The sequence below is a fragment of the Pinus tabuliformis genome, chromosome J (assembly GCF_031772625.1).
Source record: "Pinus tabuliformis cultivar Carrire ecotype Pingquan chromosome J, CPIR1, whole genome shotgun sequence".
In the NCBI taxonomy this organism is placed as follows: Eukaryota; Viridiplantae; Streptophyta; class Pinopsida; order Pinales; family Pinaceae; genus Pinus; species Pinus tabuliformis.
The window spans coordinates 235,125,598-235,142,525 of NC_142295.1; the positions used below are offsets into that span (position 1 = coordinate 235,125,598).

The window sequence follows — 16,928 nt, forward strand, 5'->3', positions numbered from 1 at the left end:
TAAGCCCAAATTATGGTTCCAACAACACTAGACTTGCATAGGGTTTGATTGTTGCTTGGCATTCCAAAATCATGGGATGTAGGAACTATGCACAATATAGCCCTTCTCTTGCATTTAAACAAAAATTTTCTTATTTAGGGTAAAAGGTAAGCAATATTTCCTATAACTTGAAATCTCTGGTTGGTCGATCACAAATTTTTAGGCCGATAGGCCTTCTTTTGGATCAGTTAGTCGTCTACACTTTCATTTTCTGATTGACATCTGGCTACATATCTTCTGATTTTCTGTTTGACATCTGGCTACGTATCTTCTGCTGTTTGACATCTGGCTACAGTATCTATGTTGCAGAGGACCATCTCCCTATCTCCAGTTTTCCCTGCAACATTTCAATTTTTCGTGGTAGCTCCTAACAATTTCTCGCTCACCTGGCCTTTCTCCTCCTTCAACATTCGAAGCATATTCTAATTGACATCTGGCATATGATTTTCTGTTTGACATCTGGCTACATATCTTCTGATTTTCTGTTTGACATCTGGCTACGTATCTTCTGCTGTTTGACATCTGGCTACAGTATCTATGTTGCAGAGGACCATCTCCCTATCTCCAGTTTTCCCGGCAACATTTCGATTTTTGCGGTAGCTCCTAATGATTTCTCGCTCACCTGGCCTTTCTCCTCCTTCAGCATTCGAAGCGTTTAATGTCTATAATGCATCAGGAAATATCTTCTGTGTGCTGGCAATCAGTTCTTTGCAAAACGTCATTCATTTCCAGATTTATTTGGTTCACGACCAACCACTCTTTGTTGCATGATGCTATTTATTTGTGCTGTGTTCCCTGGGTTCTTGTTTTTGCCTCTCTGTTAAACCTGTACTGCCAGCCGTCCTTCTCACAGAGTATAGACAAGTACCCAGTTGATGTTCAGGTCTGGAAACCAGTTGGGTCTTTCAAACATCGATCAGATCTGAATTTTCAAGCCCCCTTCAGGTAAGCTATCGTGCCCTGGAAATACCGGTATTCATTTCTTGCAAATCATTGCATTGCGTTTCTAAACTGTATTGTCGCTGAAGTTAAGTTTATTCTGTCTCTCTCTCTGTGCATTGGATGCAAAGTCTGCATTTTGTGGGCATGATCTAATCCGTCAGTTTATAGTTGTTGGGTTTAAAATTTGCGTTTTTGGGTTTTCACGATTTTGCATTTCCATATCATGGTGTCACAGCACTGGATCCTAAAAAGTATTAATTGATGCATTTTCTGTTTATCCAGCAGAAATATTAGGTAGTTACATTTTAACTACGTCTCGTATTTTCTGTGGATATGTTATGTTGCAACACAGTGGAAAGCTTCTGTGTTTTTATTTCTTTTCTATAAGATAGTTTTAAATCTAACAAATAAATTTAGGATCAGATAACTGTTCGTTTATTTTTGTTTGGAATCATCATTTGAATGATGACACACATGCCAACGTTTTGTTCTGTGACATTTGAAGTCTCCATTGTTTGGGGATATATTCCTGCAGGTACTCTCTTTTCAATCTAAAAGATAAGTACACATTAAATCTTACTTTCCTGGCACAGTCAAATCATTGGCAAATCCTGTCTTTGTCTGAAGTTTTTCTATGTAAACCAAAGCACAACAAAGTGTCGCTGATGATTTGTTGGGGTTGTAGACCCTGTGGCATGCTTTCAGGGCATATCCTAGCATTCTGACCTAACCCCTCTACTTAAGAATATAACACTGAAAGTACTATCAAAATAAATTTAGGATCAGATAACTCTTTGTTTATTTTTGTTTGGAATCATCATTTGAATGATGCCACACATGCCATCCTTTTGTTATGTCACATTTGAAGTCACCATTGTTTGGGGATGTATTCCTGTAGGTACTCTCTTTTCAATCTAAAAAATAAGTATGCATTAAATCTTACTTTCCTGGCACAGTCAAATCATTGGGAAATCCTCGTACGCCTTTTTCTGAAGTTTTTCTATGTAAACCAAAGCACAACAAAGTCTCGCCGATGATTTGTTGGGGTTGTAAAGCCTGTGGCATGCTCTCAGGGCATATCAAGCTTCTATCTTTTTCACTAGCACGCAGGCTGGTAGTGCCCTTGACTTGTCTTCCTAGGATTCCATCATATTGAAATCACCACAAATGAACCATGTCACATTGTGTGGCTCATTTGTAAGCCAATGCTATAATATTCTGGTCTCTTGTATACTTCCCACTGGACTCTACTACGTGCAATAGATGACTATGGCACTTAAACACATCAAACTGAAAATTATAACAGCAAGTATAACAAATCCGAAACTCAAATCACATCCCTGTTTTATTACTTTGGAAAAGAGGAAATAAAGGAAGTGTTAAATCCTAACTATAATGACTCATGCTGTTTCTGAGCTGATTGCTTAAACCCATGCTTTAAAAAAGATATTCAGTTTAATTTTAGCTCTGATATTATATTTATCCACACCTATGTTGATAATGAAGGAAAATGCCTCTAAACTCTGTACTTGGAATCAGGAAAAGCTTGGCATCCCTAATGCAATACAAAAATTTCATCATTCAAGGTCAAAGTCCTTTTTTTCAATATGTAGCTAGAACTTCAATACTCCTTCCATCAGTCACTATCTTAGGGCTGAAAGTTTGATGCACGCACATACGCTTCCAATCTCGGTGATAGCATAAAAATTAGTGTTCTTGCTGTGATAAGTAGAAAGCCAATATTAGACACTTAATCTTTAAGTAAATATTAGTAGACAGTTAGTTTATAAAATACTACTATTTTGTTGTTTCCTCTTAAATCAGAATCGTTTCCTTAGTGCAAAAAAGATCGAAATACTTTGGATCGTGAAATTCATCCCTGTTTTATTACTTTGGAAAAGAGGAAATAATGGAAGTGTTAAATCCTAACTATAATGACTCATATGCTGTTACTTGAACTGAATGCTTAAACCCATGCTTAATTTTAGCTCTGATATTATATTTATCCACACCTATGTTGATAATGAAGGAAAATGCCTCTATACTCTGTACTTGAAATCAGGAAAAGTTTGACAGCCCTAATGCAATACAAAAATTTCACCATTCAATGTCAAAGTCGTTTTTTTCAATATGTAGCGAGAACTCCAATACTCCTTCCATCAGTCACTATCTTAGGGCTGAAAGTTTGATGCAAGCGCATACCGTCCAATCTTGGTGATAGCATAAAAACGAGTGTTCTTTTTGTGATAAGTAGAAAGCCAATATTAGACACTTAATCTTTAAGTAAATATTAGTAGACAGTTATTTTTTAAAATACTACTATTTGTTGTTTCTTCTTAAATCAGAGTCGATTCCTTAGTGCAAAAAAAGATAGAAATACGACAGAGTTATCTACTAAGTGGCTTGGACCATTAGTAAAAGAGAGTGGGAGAAAGCGACTAATAATGAATGATATTGCGAGTGTTCTTTGGGTGCCTTGTGTACTTCAATTTCATTTTTTATTTTTCATTTGAAAGGCTTTTCTCATGGCTAACATTATACAAGCAGTGTCTTTATGGTGTTGCAAGATGCCACCAAAGAGAACAAAATAATACTTTGGATGGTGAAATTCATCAATCTGAATGACACTCTTCACAACATCAGTTGGATATACAAGTGTCCAGCGAGCAGCGCTAGCAATCCCACCAGAAACAAGTAGGGTACCCATGCCCAATTGAGATGCGTCATGCCCTCATGCCATGAACTGCTTCAAAGCCTTATACACACCAGATGCAATGCCATTTCCAGATACATCTCTTAATAAAGTAGGATAAAGCCCTTAAACAATCCTCTGGCTCCTTCGGATCTTAGGACATGCTTAACTACATCAACTAGGCCATTGTGTTTAATAGACGTTGCCACTCCTGTTACCCCCAAAGTTGCAATTGAAGCAGTAGCCAAAACACTCTGAGCTTGCAATCTACATTTGATAAGCTCAGTTGGGCAAGTCAAGAAAGATACAACAATCCTTGCCCCTTCTCCACACATGTTAAAATTGGCAACTAGGGCCAAACTCCATGTGGGTCATCTTATTAATGGCAGCTTTGATAAGCTCAGTTGGGCAAGTCAAGAAAGATACAACAATCCCTGCCCCTTCTCCACACGTTAAAATTGGCAACTAGGGCCAAACTCCATGTGGGTCATCTTATTAATGGCAGCTGATATGTTTCTTGAATCCCTCTCATTGACAGGTGTAGAATTGATCTAAAGATCATTCGATTCCGATAAGTATTCATGGCTATAGAATTTATTTGTGTTATGGGACAATCTGTCAGGGTCGACCAACAACCAAATAAACTCCACTTGTGCTCAACGTTTTAGTATAAATAGAGGTGGCCTTCAAGTTATTTCAACACACATTTGGGATCTCTTCCTCTCTACTTGTTATTGGGTTTTAGTAGGAGAAGAGATCCTAAGGGATAACGCTGCCCTAATCTAGAGGGAGTGCCCTAGGCTCTAACGCTGCCCTATGAAGAAGTAATACGCAACCATGGAGGGTCTAAGGAGAGACTTTAATACGCTGTCAAAAAGGAAGCCTATACGTTGTCCTAAGGGTGGTATGGATATACCCTAGCCATAGCAAGCCTAGAAGAGAACAACGTGGAGTTAGGAGGCTATTTCAGGAGGCTGAGGAGCTGTTGAAGAGGGCCGCAGTCCATATCTTGAGGTTGAGAGGCAGGGGGAATGTTTTGGGGTAGTTAGGTGAAGGAATATCCCTTAGAAGGGCTGCTGCAGCTAAGGGACAACTTGTTGTAGCAAGCCGCAGTAGATAAGAGGAGGCCGAAGGGTGGAATAGGGGTTGGAACAACCGAGCATTGCAGCCAAGGCTTTCCTCCCCTCTTAGAAAGGCATCCATAGTTGTGGAGGGCTATTCTGGCCACATTTTGAAGGTTGTTAGGACTGCTGTTAGAATGCCCTAACCAGTGATGCAATGCAGCGAACAGAGAAGCCTCAAAACAGTGATGATGATACATTGAAGCAACATGATGATGGAAGCAGATGATGATACATTGAAGCAGCATGATGATGGAAGCAACAATGATGATGATATATTGTAGCAACATGTCGATGAATGCTGCAACATGATGGGTATAGTGACGAAGTGTATCAATAGCATAATGAAGGGGCAACACAACGGTGAGGTGCAGCTGTATGATATAGCAAGTTCATGGTGCTGTAAGTATAGCACATTGGTACAATAGCATGCAAGGGACATCAAACTAACATTGGGACAACTGTATGGTACTTAGCAGCAAATACACCAAGCATGCGAGGGACAACAAACATGGACAACATGGTTCAATCCTGACACATGGGACAACAATACAACATTAGGTGCAACAGTGATGAGGTCGAACATTGTGATGATGGGTGCAGCATGGTGCAACACGGTGAGGTGCAACATGATGACGAGATGCAGCACGATGATATGTGAAGGAGTCACCTTGGAGAATCAATTGAATCAACATGTCTTCAACTGATCACATGTATCATCTTCTTAGAGATGATCTATGCTCTCATTCAAATAAGTCAAAGTGTTGACTTCAGTTGTAAATGTACTATATCTCTCTCTCTCTCTGTGCTGAATTATTGAAGAACATATAAGAAGAATTGATCAAGAGTTTCCCCACATTGGGGTTTGTCTCTGGCTAGCACCACATCTTGTGTCTTCTTGTCTTGGCTTGTCTTCTGCGATTTATATTTATGTTCTATCTGCAGTGTACTTTAACGCTGATGTGATTGCTAATCTGGAAAAGATATTGAGCTCACTGTGAAAGTTGAAATAAATTGCTCTAGCATAGAACATACCTAAAACTAACATGGTATCAGAGCTGAGGTGATAACAGTCCAAGCAAGAGTGAAAGAGAAATCACCGAAGACAGTTGGGAAAGGACAAAAGTATCAATGGATTCCTCATCCCTCTTCTAATTCACCAAGGGTGAAGTCGAAGCAAAGAAAATTATCAGAATGGCGCAATGGAAGTTTCTGATGGCCTACCTGAAGATCACTTCTATGGGAAGTCCGTATCCAAGGGTGGAAGGAAACGCAGTTCGACCATTATGCAAGGAGTGTCCCACTCGCAAGGACACATCACTTGATGATGATAATAATCATTCCAGGGACATCTTCAATGATCAGAGGAATGACAGGTAATGCAGGTCATCAAGCACATGACCGACTCTTTAGAGAAAGAAAGGAACCCCAGGAATGAAGAATTAAATGTTGTTTCTGATAAGATAAAGAAGTGTTATCTTGGCCCTCTCCTTCAGATTCTTTGGGAATATGGCTTTTGATTGTAGTGCTTCAAGGCACTCCATCGGATAGAAGGGTGTTGTCTCTCTAATTTGGTAGAGATGGAAACATTCGTGGGATTATACTTGGAGCCGATGCCACCTATTTTGGAAAGGGTGTTTCTCAATTGAATGAGGGTAACTCGATTCATTTATAGAATCTCTTTTATGTACATGATCGCAAGAAGAACCTGGTGTCCATTTCGGCAATGGAAGTCAAAGGTTTAAGGGTGGCATTCATCGATGGAAAGGTACGTGTTTGAAAATAGAATTTTCAAAGATGCTTTTACTCGTGGGTTCAGGGTTGGCAATTTGTATCAAATTGCAGAAAGTCCATTGGGGACCATGTCAGTTGACACATAGCACCGGAGGTTTGTGAGTCAGATGATGACAGGGATGCCTGAATTCAAAAGGAGCATGAAGGTACATGTTTGAGATGTACTGAAGGAAAATCTCATAAGGGGACCATTCCCCTCATGTAGCAGGTCCACAGGTTTGGAACAACCCGAGGAGGTTTGAGATTCATAAACGAGAATCTCATGTGTGCAAGGGGGAAGAAAGCCCTCTATGGCTTGAAGCAAATCACCCCGGGTTTGATATGAGAGGATTGATCGCTGTCAGATGAAGATGAGATTCACTAAGAGTGAAGCCGATCCAAACCATTGTTTGAAGGTTGTGGATGATAGACCTCTCATACCGACACCTTCTAAGAACGACCTATTTCTGATAGGTGCAGACCCTCTCACTTGTAGAAGTAAGAGGGAGTTGGATTCTGGATGTGGAATGGTAAACTGCAAGCCCGTGACTACCTCGAGGATCTTAACTTTCAAAAGTTATATGGTGATGATGCCGGACCAGATTTGAGAAATGCCTCTAAGTTTCATAAACTCATTTGCATTGATGTTCTTGGTGAACTTCTGTCCGGTTATATATTTTGCAGTTATCATGGTGAGCTCATATTTGGTTGAGCCTCACTGGATTGGTGCCAATAATCTTTTGAGATATCTTCGGGGCACAATCTCTCATGGATTGAGATACACTGAAGGAAATATGAAGCTACATGATTATTCGAATGCTCACTGGGCAGGCAGTGTGAAGGATCGCTAGAGCACTTCTCATTGCTGGTTCTCTTTGGATTTTGCTTCGATATCATGGATGAGCAGGAAGCAGAAGTCGGCTGCCATAAGCACCGCCGAGACCGAATACAAAGCTACGAGTATGATCCCGTGTGGAGCTACCTGGTTGTGGAAGCTCTTCAGTGAACTGTTTGTACACATGATGAATACCACTGTGATTCTCTGTGACAACCAGGGGGGATTCTATTGTTGAAGAATCCCATATTCGATGATTGCTCCAATAGATAGACATCATATACTACCTTATCTGGGATATGGTAAGTCGATGAGCGAGGAGGCTCCATCGCATTGACACTGATGTACAGGTCACAGAGATTTTGTCAAACCCCGGGGGAAATGTCAAATCTGTAACTTTTCCGAACGACTTGGAGTCGTTGAGAGACCTTCTTATAAGGGTCTTGCATGTTGCATGCATTGAGCTTTGGGAGCTCTGGGGGGCTTGGGGTAATTACTGGAGCAACACACGACCATAGGGTGACTCACCCTCCCCTAATGGTGCGTTGTGTACAGGGTGAATGGCTCAACCTTCCCTTGTGATACCCGGTGGTGACTTTGGGACAAGATGATTAGTTCTCCCGTGGGACAGGATGATTAGTTCTCATGTGGGGCATGATGATCAGTTCTCCTGTCGAGGCATCCTACCCATGCAGTCTGGGACTCATGGGAAGTACCTCTCATTTGATCGATGAGTAGGGAAATGGGGTTAGGGGCCATTAGTAATACTATCGATGGACGCATCATTAGATCTACCATACTCCCTATGCTAGGATGACCTCCACTGATCTGGAATCAATGAAACTAATATGGGATCAGTGTGAGTGGTTTGAGACACTCTCTTGTGATATTGATCTGGGATCAATGAAACTGACTTCGGGTCAGTGAGAGTAGTATGACACACTTTCCTCATATGAAACTGACTTCGGGTCAGTAGAGAATGATATGAGACATTCTCGATCAATTCTTCTTCTTCATGGTTCAACAGAGCAGAGCAGTGCAAGGCACTGATGGCAGAGAGTACAATCAGACATATGGATCAGCGTATGGAGTTCTCCCTAGTTGAGAGGTAGTGTTAAAATTGGCAACTAGGGCCAAACTCCATGTGGGTCATCTTATTAATGGCAACTGATATTTTTCTTGGATCCCTTTCATCGAGAGGTGTAGGATTTGATATAAAGATCATTCGATTTCGATAAGTATTCATGGAGATATGAATTTTTTTGTGTTATGGGACAATCCGTCAAGGTCGGCCAACAACCAAATAAACCCCACTTGTGCTCAATGTTTTAGTATAAATATAGGTGGCTTTCAAGTCATTTCAACACACTTGGGATCACTTCTTCTCTACATGTCTTTGGGTTTTAGGAGGAGGAGAGATCCTAAGGGATAACGCTGCCCTAATCTAGAGGGAATACCCTACGGTCTAACGCTGCCTTATGGAGAGGCCCTAACACTGCCCTATGAATAAGTAATAATACACAACCATGGAGGGTCTAAGGAGAGACCTTAATACGTTGTCAAAAAGGAAGCCTATACACTGTCCTAAGGGTGGTATGGATATACCCTAGCCATAGCAAGCCTAGAAGAGAACAACGTGGAGTTAGGAGGCTATTTCAAGAGGCCGAGGAGCTGTTGAAGAGGGCCACAATGCATATCTTGAGGTTGAGAGGTAGGGGGAATGTTTTAGGGTAGTTAGGTGAAGGAATATCCTTTAGAAGGGTTGCTACAGCTAAGGGACAACTCGCTGTAGCAAGCCGCAGTAGATAAGAGGAGGCCAAAGGGTGGAATAGGGGTTGGAACAGCCGAGCATTGCAGCTAAGGCTTTCCTCCCCTTTTAAAAAGGCAACCAAAGTTGTGGAGGGCTATTCTGGCCACATTTTGAAGGCTGTTAGGACAACTGTTAAAATGCCCTAACCAGTGATGCAATGCAACAAACAGAGAAAAGCCTCAAAACAGTGATGATGATACATTGAAGTAGCATGATGATGGGAGCAAATGATGATACATTGAAGCAACATGATGATCGACGCAATAATGACGATGATACATTGAAGCAACATGATGATGGAAGCATCAATGATGATGATATATCGCAGTAGCATGATGGGTATAATGATGAAGTGTATCATAGCATAATGAGGGGCAACACAATGGTGAGGTGCAACTGTATGATATAGCAAGTTCATGGTGCTGCAAGTATAGCACATTGGTACAAAAACATATAAGGGACAACAAACTAACATTAGGACAACTGTATGGTACTTAGCAGCAAGTACACCAAGCATGTAATGGTACAAGAAGCATGCAAGGGACAGCAAACAATTAGTCAACAAACATGGACAACATGGTTCAGTCATGACACATGGGACACCAGTACAACATTAGGTGCAACAATGATGAGGTCCAACATTGTGATGATGGGTGCAACATGGTGCAACACGGTGAGGTGCAGCATGATGACGAGATGCAGCACGATGATAGGTGAAGGAGTCACCTTGGAGAATCAGTTGAAACAACATGTCTTCAACTGATCTCATGTATCATCTTCTTAGATATGATCTATGCTCTCATCTAGATAAGTCAAAGTGTTGACTTCAGTTGTAAATGTACTATCTCTCTCTCTCTCTCTCTCTGTGCTGAACTATTGAAGAACATATAAGAAGAATTGATCAAGGGTTTCCCCATATTGGGGTTTGTCCTTGGTTAGCGCCACAACTTGTGTCCTCTTGTCTTGGCTTGTCTTTTGCGATTTATATTTATGTTCTATTTGCAGTTTACTTTAACGCTGATGTGATTGCTAATTTGGAAAATATATTGAGCTAACTGTGAAAATTGAAATAAATTGCTCTAGCATAGAACATACCTAAAACTAACAACACACCACCTGCTGCCCTATAGAAAGTGGAAAACCAGGCGCAACCCTAAATAGGGCTTCCATCTGAGCTCTTGAACTGAACACAACTGCATTGCACGCTGCGACAGTGGCCAGTGGCACCGACATAATGAGGATGTTGGCCAGGAAGAGGCAATGGCTGACTCTGGAGCTTCACCTCAATTGTGTCAAAGGGATGCCCAGATAATAGTTGTGCTGCTCCCCCAACAGTGATAGAAATTAGATCCTTTGCTACATCGGTTGCCATAATTGGAAGCTACTAATCCTAAAACCCAATATCTACAACACACGGCTTTAACAAGCATTGGTTAAGACCAAAAATAATTGGTTTTGCATTAAAAAACACCCTTCTAGACTGCAATTTTATCCCAACCTAATCAAATAAACTCTTAGGGATTGTCACTATATGGGAACAAATCTGAAAGTCAAATCAAATCCCTGTTTTATTACTTTGGAAAAGCGGAAATAATGGAAGTGTTAAATCCTAACTATAATGTCTCATGCTGTTACTGAATTGAATGCTTAAACCCATGCTTAAAAAAAGGATATTCAGTTTAATTTTAGCTCTGATATTATATTTATCCACACCTATGTTGATAATGAAGGAAGACGCCTCTAAACTCTGTACTTGAAATCAGGAAAAGCTTGACAACCCTAATGCAATACAAAAATTTCATCATTCACGGTCAAAGTCTTTTTTTTTTTCAATATGTAGCTAGAACTTCAATACTCCTTCCATTAGTCACTATCCTAGGGCTGAAAGTTTGATGCAAGCACATACCCTCCAATTTCGGTGATAGCATAAAAATGAGTGTTCTTGCTGTGATAAGTAGAAAGCCAATATTAGACACTTAATCTTTAAGTAAATATTAGTAGACAATTATTTTTTAAAATACTACTATTTTGTTGTTTCCTCTTAAATCAGAATCGTTTCCTTAGTGCAAAAAAGGATAGAAATACAACAGAGTTATCTACTAAGTGGCTTGGACCATTTTCTTTAATGGAAAAAGAGAGTGGGAGAAAGCGACTAATAAGGAATGATATTGTGAGTGTTCTTTGGGTGCCTTGTTTACTTCAAATATTTTTTTTATATGGTATTGTATCAAGTGGTATCAATGCGAAACACTTTTTCATTTGAAAGGCTTTTCTCATGGCTAACATTATACAAACAATTTCTTTATGGTGTTGCAATATGCCACCACAAAGAACAAAATAATAATTTGGATGGTGAAATTGATCAATCTGAATGGCACTCTTCACAACATCAGTTGGATATACAAGTGTCCAGCGAGCAGTGGTATCAATCCCACCAGAAACAAGCAGGGTACCCCTACCCAATTGAGATGCATCATGCCCTCATGCCATGAACTGCTTCAGAGCCTTATATACACCAAATGCAATGCCATTTCTGTATACATCCCTTAATAAGGTAGGATAAAGCCCTTAAACAATCCTCTGGCTCCTTTGGATCTTAGGACATGCTTAGCTACATCAACTAGGCTAGTGTGTTTAATAGACGTTGCCACTCCTGTTACTTGGTGAACGATGGTTGAGCATAGATTGCGAGGCACTGAATATGATTACAATGAATAGCTCTTTTCCTCTTCACATGATAAAAAAAAGTGAACACATTAGCAATTTTATGGATTGGATACATTATTATTTCTTTTGGGAATGTATCTCCAAGCAAGCTACAATGGAATCAACATAAATAATCACTTTCATACATCTAATACCAACATGAAATGTATAGAAAAAATAGGGGCAGGCACGAGAAAACTTCAAAATTATTCACCTAGCCTGAAATGCCAATAAAGTGCGGGGTAAATGATTAAATTGATGCCAATTAAGATTGCTCACACATTTATTTTCTTTTGAAGTTGAGAGATCAAAGAGATCATAATTCTGCGAGGCTTCTTTGTTAATCAAAAAACCGATAGTTTATCTATTTCATTATGTACTTTGCAAACTTTAATTTTTTTATTAATTTGCGTTAGGGTTTTGATTGTAATATGCTTGATGATGCACTATGAAAGGTTTGTAACTTTGCTATCACGAATGTGTCTTTTTCTTCCTTTTTTCCTTCCTTTTTTCTTGATTTTGTCAATGGTTAGGAATTCCGGGGGTGTTGATTATAGTTTTAGTTGTACCCTTTCAGGCTTGTACCCTTTCAGCTTTTGGGCTTCGACAACTTTACAAAATAACATTTCATTGAGTAGGTATTTACAAATCAGTGATTTTGGGATCAAATCCCACAAAGTAATTTTATTCCTGCTCTTCAAATTCCTTCAGGTTTTTGAAATTAAAACCAATGAATTATCATTATAATTTTACCATAATAAAAAACAATTAGAAGGACTTTGGCCAGCTCAAATTGCTCATCGGTTAGGCTTGAACCAACATCTCTTCTAGAGAACTTCCCATGTAAAAATCTTGCCACTGAGAGCTATCCAAGAGGAGAACTTTTACTTAAGTAGGACATTTATACAAAAATTATTATTTTTATCAAATTACAACTTTTCCAATTCAACAATTCCAATTTAATAATCCTATCGGCCTCTCTTTGTACATTTTGGGACAATTGCTAGTATATTGTTCCTCAACATTAGTGTTCAATGTTGATCTTTGAGAAGAACCTCATTTTCCTATTGATCTTTGAGAAGGATCTCATTTTCCTTTAAATGATTATTTAGGTAATGCAAGCTTGCACAAAATACATTGATGCAAACCCACGTAGGGATTACCAATCCAATTCTTTCTAGAGGAAATCCTAATCCCATCCAATTCTTTCAAGAACTAGGGTTTAGAAACTGAGCATGCACTCAAAAGTATTTACTTGAACTAATCAAAGCAATGTGCGGTTATGGTTTTGAGAATTTAGGACTGGGTAGAGTCTTAGTGTGACTATCTATTACAAATTCTTCAAGATGCTATCTGAGGCTACTTTGGCTAGGTTTATAGAGGAGTGGTTGGATTTGTACTAGAAACAATTCCTTGATTCTTGTGGGATTTAATGAAAGGAAATTCTCTTGTATTTGTCAGGAATTTTAATGTGACAATATTGGCAAGAGAAAATTGTTTTGATGTCGTAGATGCTTGAGAAGTAAATTATGTAGGAGAATCAAGGTAGGATTGGTGTTGTGTGAAGATTTAGGGTTTTTTCATGCTAGGTAGATTAGATGAAGTGAAAGAAAAAAGTATATGAGATATGGTTCGAACATATTGTTGAAGAGAGTAGAGTGATGCACTGGATTAGGATAAAAAGAGGGTTTTAGAGGGGTTTGATCTTGGGCCTTGTTGCTTATGGTGCATTGGTTATTGACCTTATGAGAAGGAAGAGACATAAGGAGGTCAGGTGTATTGTTTACCAAATGAGATTGAGAGGTAAGCATGTTTTTCCAGAAACGAGCACATTTTGTTTCTTTGGTAAACGAATGTTTATTGATATTGCAATGAATCCCTCAATGAAAAATTGAAAATAAGGCTTTCTCTGGATGATTTTAGATATAATAAACTTATATATGAGCTTTGTAGGATAGAAAACAGACCAGGTCTATTAAGGTTATGGAGGATGGGATGTCTATAGATTTATTCCTAGGGAAACATACATTCTTTATTCTTGTTATTGTTCTGAACAACGCTGCAAAATTTAATATGGTTTACATGCTTCTTGATGCGAGAATCGAATGGCAATATGTCCTCGATTATTTTCCCTTTGGTGAAATCATTTCTAGCATTTGTTGGGTTGACGAACTAGATGGTGGATATATTTTTCTCATATGTTGAAGAAAATTAATGTTAATGGATGGATTTTGTGATGTAAAAAGCAAAGATATGGCTTCCAAGTTGCTTCTTGGAATGCATGACAGTGGCCATATGTCAGGTTGCTTAACTTTGAAAATTGTCTTTCTCTTTCTTTGTGAAACAAGCCAAATTGATGACATTCTTAAACTATTGGATGTGCACATACATTTCTTGCCTCTAGATAGAGCTTATACAAAGTTTATAGATATCATTTCTCAAGTAGGTAAGGCTAATATAGGGATTAGTGTTCTTAAAAAGATACTAAAGGTTGTTTGCACACAAAATGCCACTTCCTATATTAACTTGGTACAAGGTTACTGGATAAGTAAATGTGTGGTCAATCCCTTGAATTTGCTTAGGGAATAATTAGCAGAAAAGATATTTCCTACGAAGCTTTACAATGTTATGGTTAGTGGCCTTCGCATGGCAGAGAAATTGGAGCTAGCCTTTATGTTCTTTGAAGAAATGATTGGCAAGGGGCTTGTGGCTGCTCAAATTCTTAGATAGGAGGAAAATTCCTAACCTCAATTGGCCTAGAGGCACTATAACGCAAACCACCCACTGTCACCTCATCTCAGTGGCCTTGCCTCTTACTTTAGATCTAGTAAATCCTCCCCTAGTGGGGAATCTCTAAATGTTAATTTAAGCTAAATATTCGAATGTAGAATGAGGTGGTCTTAGCTCAAATTACAAAATTAACTCTATCAAATTAACTCACTTATCAAAGGTGTGAATGATGCAACTCGAATAATTCCAAAGGTAATTGCGAGGCTAAATTTCACTTTAAAAACAAAGTTCAAAGAAGGCTTATGATTGCTAGTCCAAAATATCCAATATATATTGATACATCTTGAAGTAAATAAATGAGCAATTTGTCTAATTAAGATTGGTTATGTTCATAATCTCAGTCAACTATGTGAGATGCAAACATCACAAAATTTATATAATTTAATCTAATATTGGATAATGAAATGATGATGACCAACTTGAGTGCCATAACATTGATGACCAATATGAGTGTTATAAGTAGTGTTAATGCTCCAAGAAAATTAACAACCATAAAACTTAAAAAGGGTTTTGCCATTCAATGACCCATTCCATAATGTCCAATAATTGTAAGTGCTAAAAGTTCATGATGTAGTGTTAAATTTAGGAGCCTTGATCACTTAGTTTTCAAGATCACAAGAAAATGCTAATCACATTTCATTTAACCAAAGCATTAAGGATCATGTTTAAATGTCATAAGACCCATCAACCATAAGATGCAATGAATGATTACATGTGAAATTTGTTGCTCTAGATGTATTACAAGCAAAGTGTCCACATCTGTTTCTAAGTCACATGTCTTAGGCTTATGAGGTATCAACAATTGCAATGAAAGAACAATCCATTTGTGTTGAAATTCTATGGATACAATTTTTTGCTTGATAATTACTTCCTAATGATTTTCAAACAATATTTTTTATGCCATTGTTATTTTTGAATAATTATACTCAGAAAATCTCAACAGTGAATGCAGTGGAAACAATAAAGATAATAGAAAAACAACCATGCATAATAGACACACAAATTTTCACCTGGGAAACCTAACCTTGGGAGAAAACCCAACAATATTTTCTTGAGGAGAAATTGTATTTTCAGCAAGGTTTACAGATCAGAAATTGTCTAGAAATTTGTGTAAATAATCCAAGTCAAATACCAAGAAAACTTGGTCAAACAATCGCCAATAAAATAGTCAAATCAACTCAGTCAACACTGGTCAAAAGTCAAACTTTGTGGTCAACTTGGACCTGCGGCCAAATATGCAAGTGCGCCCTATGACCAGCTTGCAGTCAAACCCACATGTGCGCCTTGTGGTCAGCATATGACCAAACCCACATGCGAGGGCTCCAAAAATTTGGTCAAACATATTTGGTCAATGTTGGTCAAATCTCGGTCAACTTTAGTCAATGCATCTTGGTCAACTCATCCTTTCTCACACGTGTAACTGTTCAAGAGATATAAATAGATGATGATGAAAAGATAACCAACAACATGTTTCTCCTTGGCTAAATTTCTCCTCCATTAGAAAAGATTCAATGAGCTTGCTAAGTTGATGATTTGTCACACAAATTGTCAATTTATGTAGAGCTAGACCCATCAAGGTGGCTTCTGATAAAAACAATCCCTTCACTAATGGAACCTTCATCAACACTAAACATTAGACTAGAATTGTTTACCTCACTGTTGGGTGAAAAACCCCCATCTATAAACAATTCAAACCCGTTTTATAAAAAAATAGATCACTCCATCCCAGAGCACAATGTGAACATCGTGGGCCATTCACCCCTAGCCAAATTAACATGGCTCCATGGGTGAATGTATTAATCACCTCTAGTCAAATTAGCAATACCCCATGGGAGAATGTCTACCCTTGGGCCATTTACCCCTCGCCAAATCAACATGGCCCAATGGGTAAATGTTTTATTCCCCCAACTAGTCAAATCAACATGACCCCATGGGAGAATGTCTGCCCGATGCTACAAAAACATCAACACTCCCTCTCAACGAGGGCGAAATTTTGCATCGCGCCAATCTTGTCATAGAAGTATACAAACTTGCCCCTAGATAGAGGCTTGGTGAGAATGTTCAGAATTTGCTCGTTTGGGGATATGTACTGAAGCCTCAGTACTCCTTTCTGCATCATGTTTAAGATGAAGTGATATTTGATCTCAATGTGTTAGGACCTGTCATGAAATATTGGATTCCTAGAAAGCTTAACACAACTTTGATTATCACAATATATTA

General features: G+C 38.7%; 1 pseudogene; it reads right to left on the minus strand.

Annotated features, from left to right (window-relative positions):
• Positions 1-3,472: 3,472 nt before the first annotated feature.
• LOC149226618 (mitochondrial carnitine/acylcarnitine carrier-like protein pseudogene) lies at positions 3,473-10,584 on the minus strand (annotated as a pseudogene).
• Between the last annotated feature and the right edge of the window lie 6,344 nt (positions 10,585-16,928).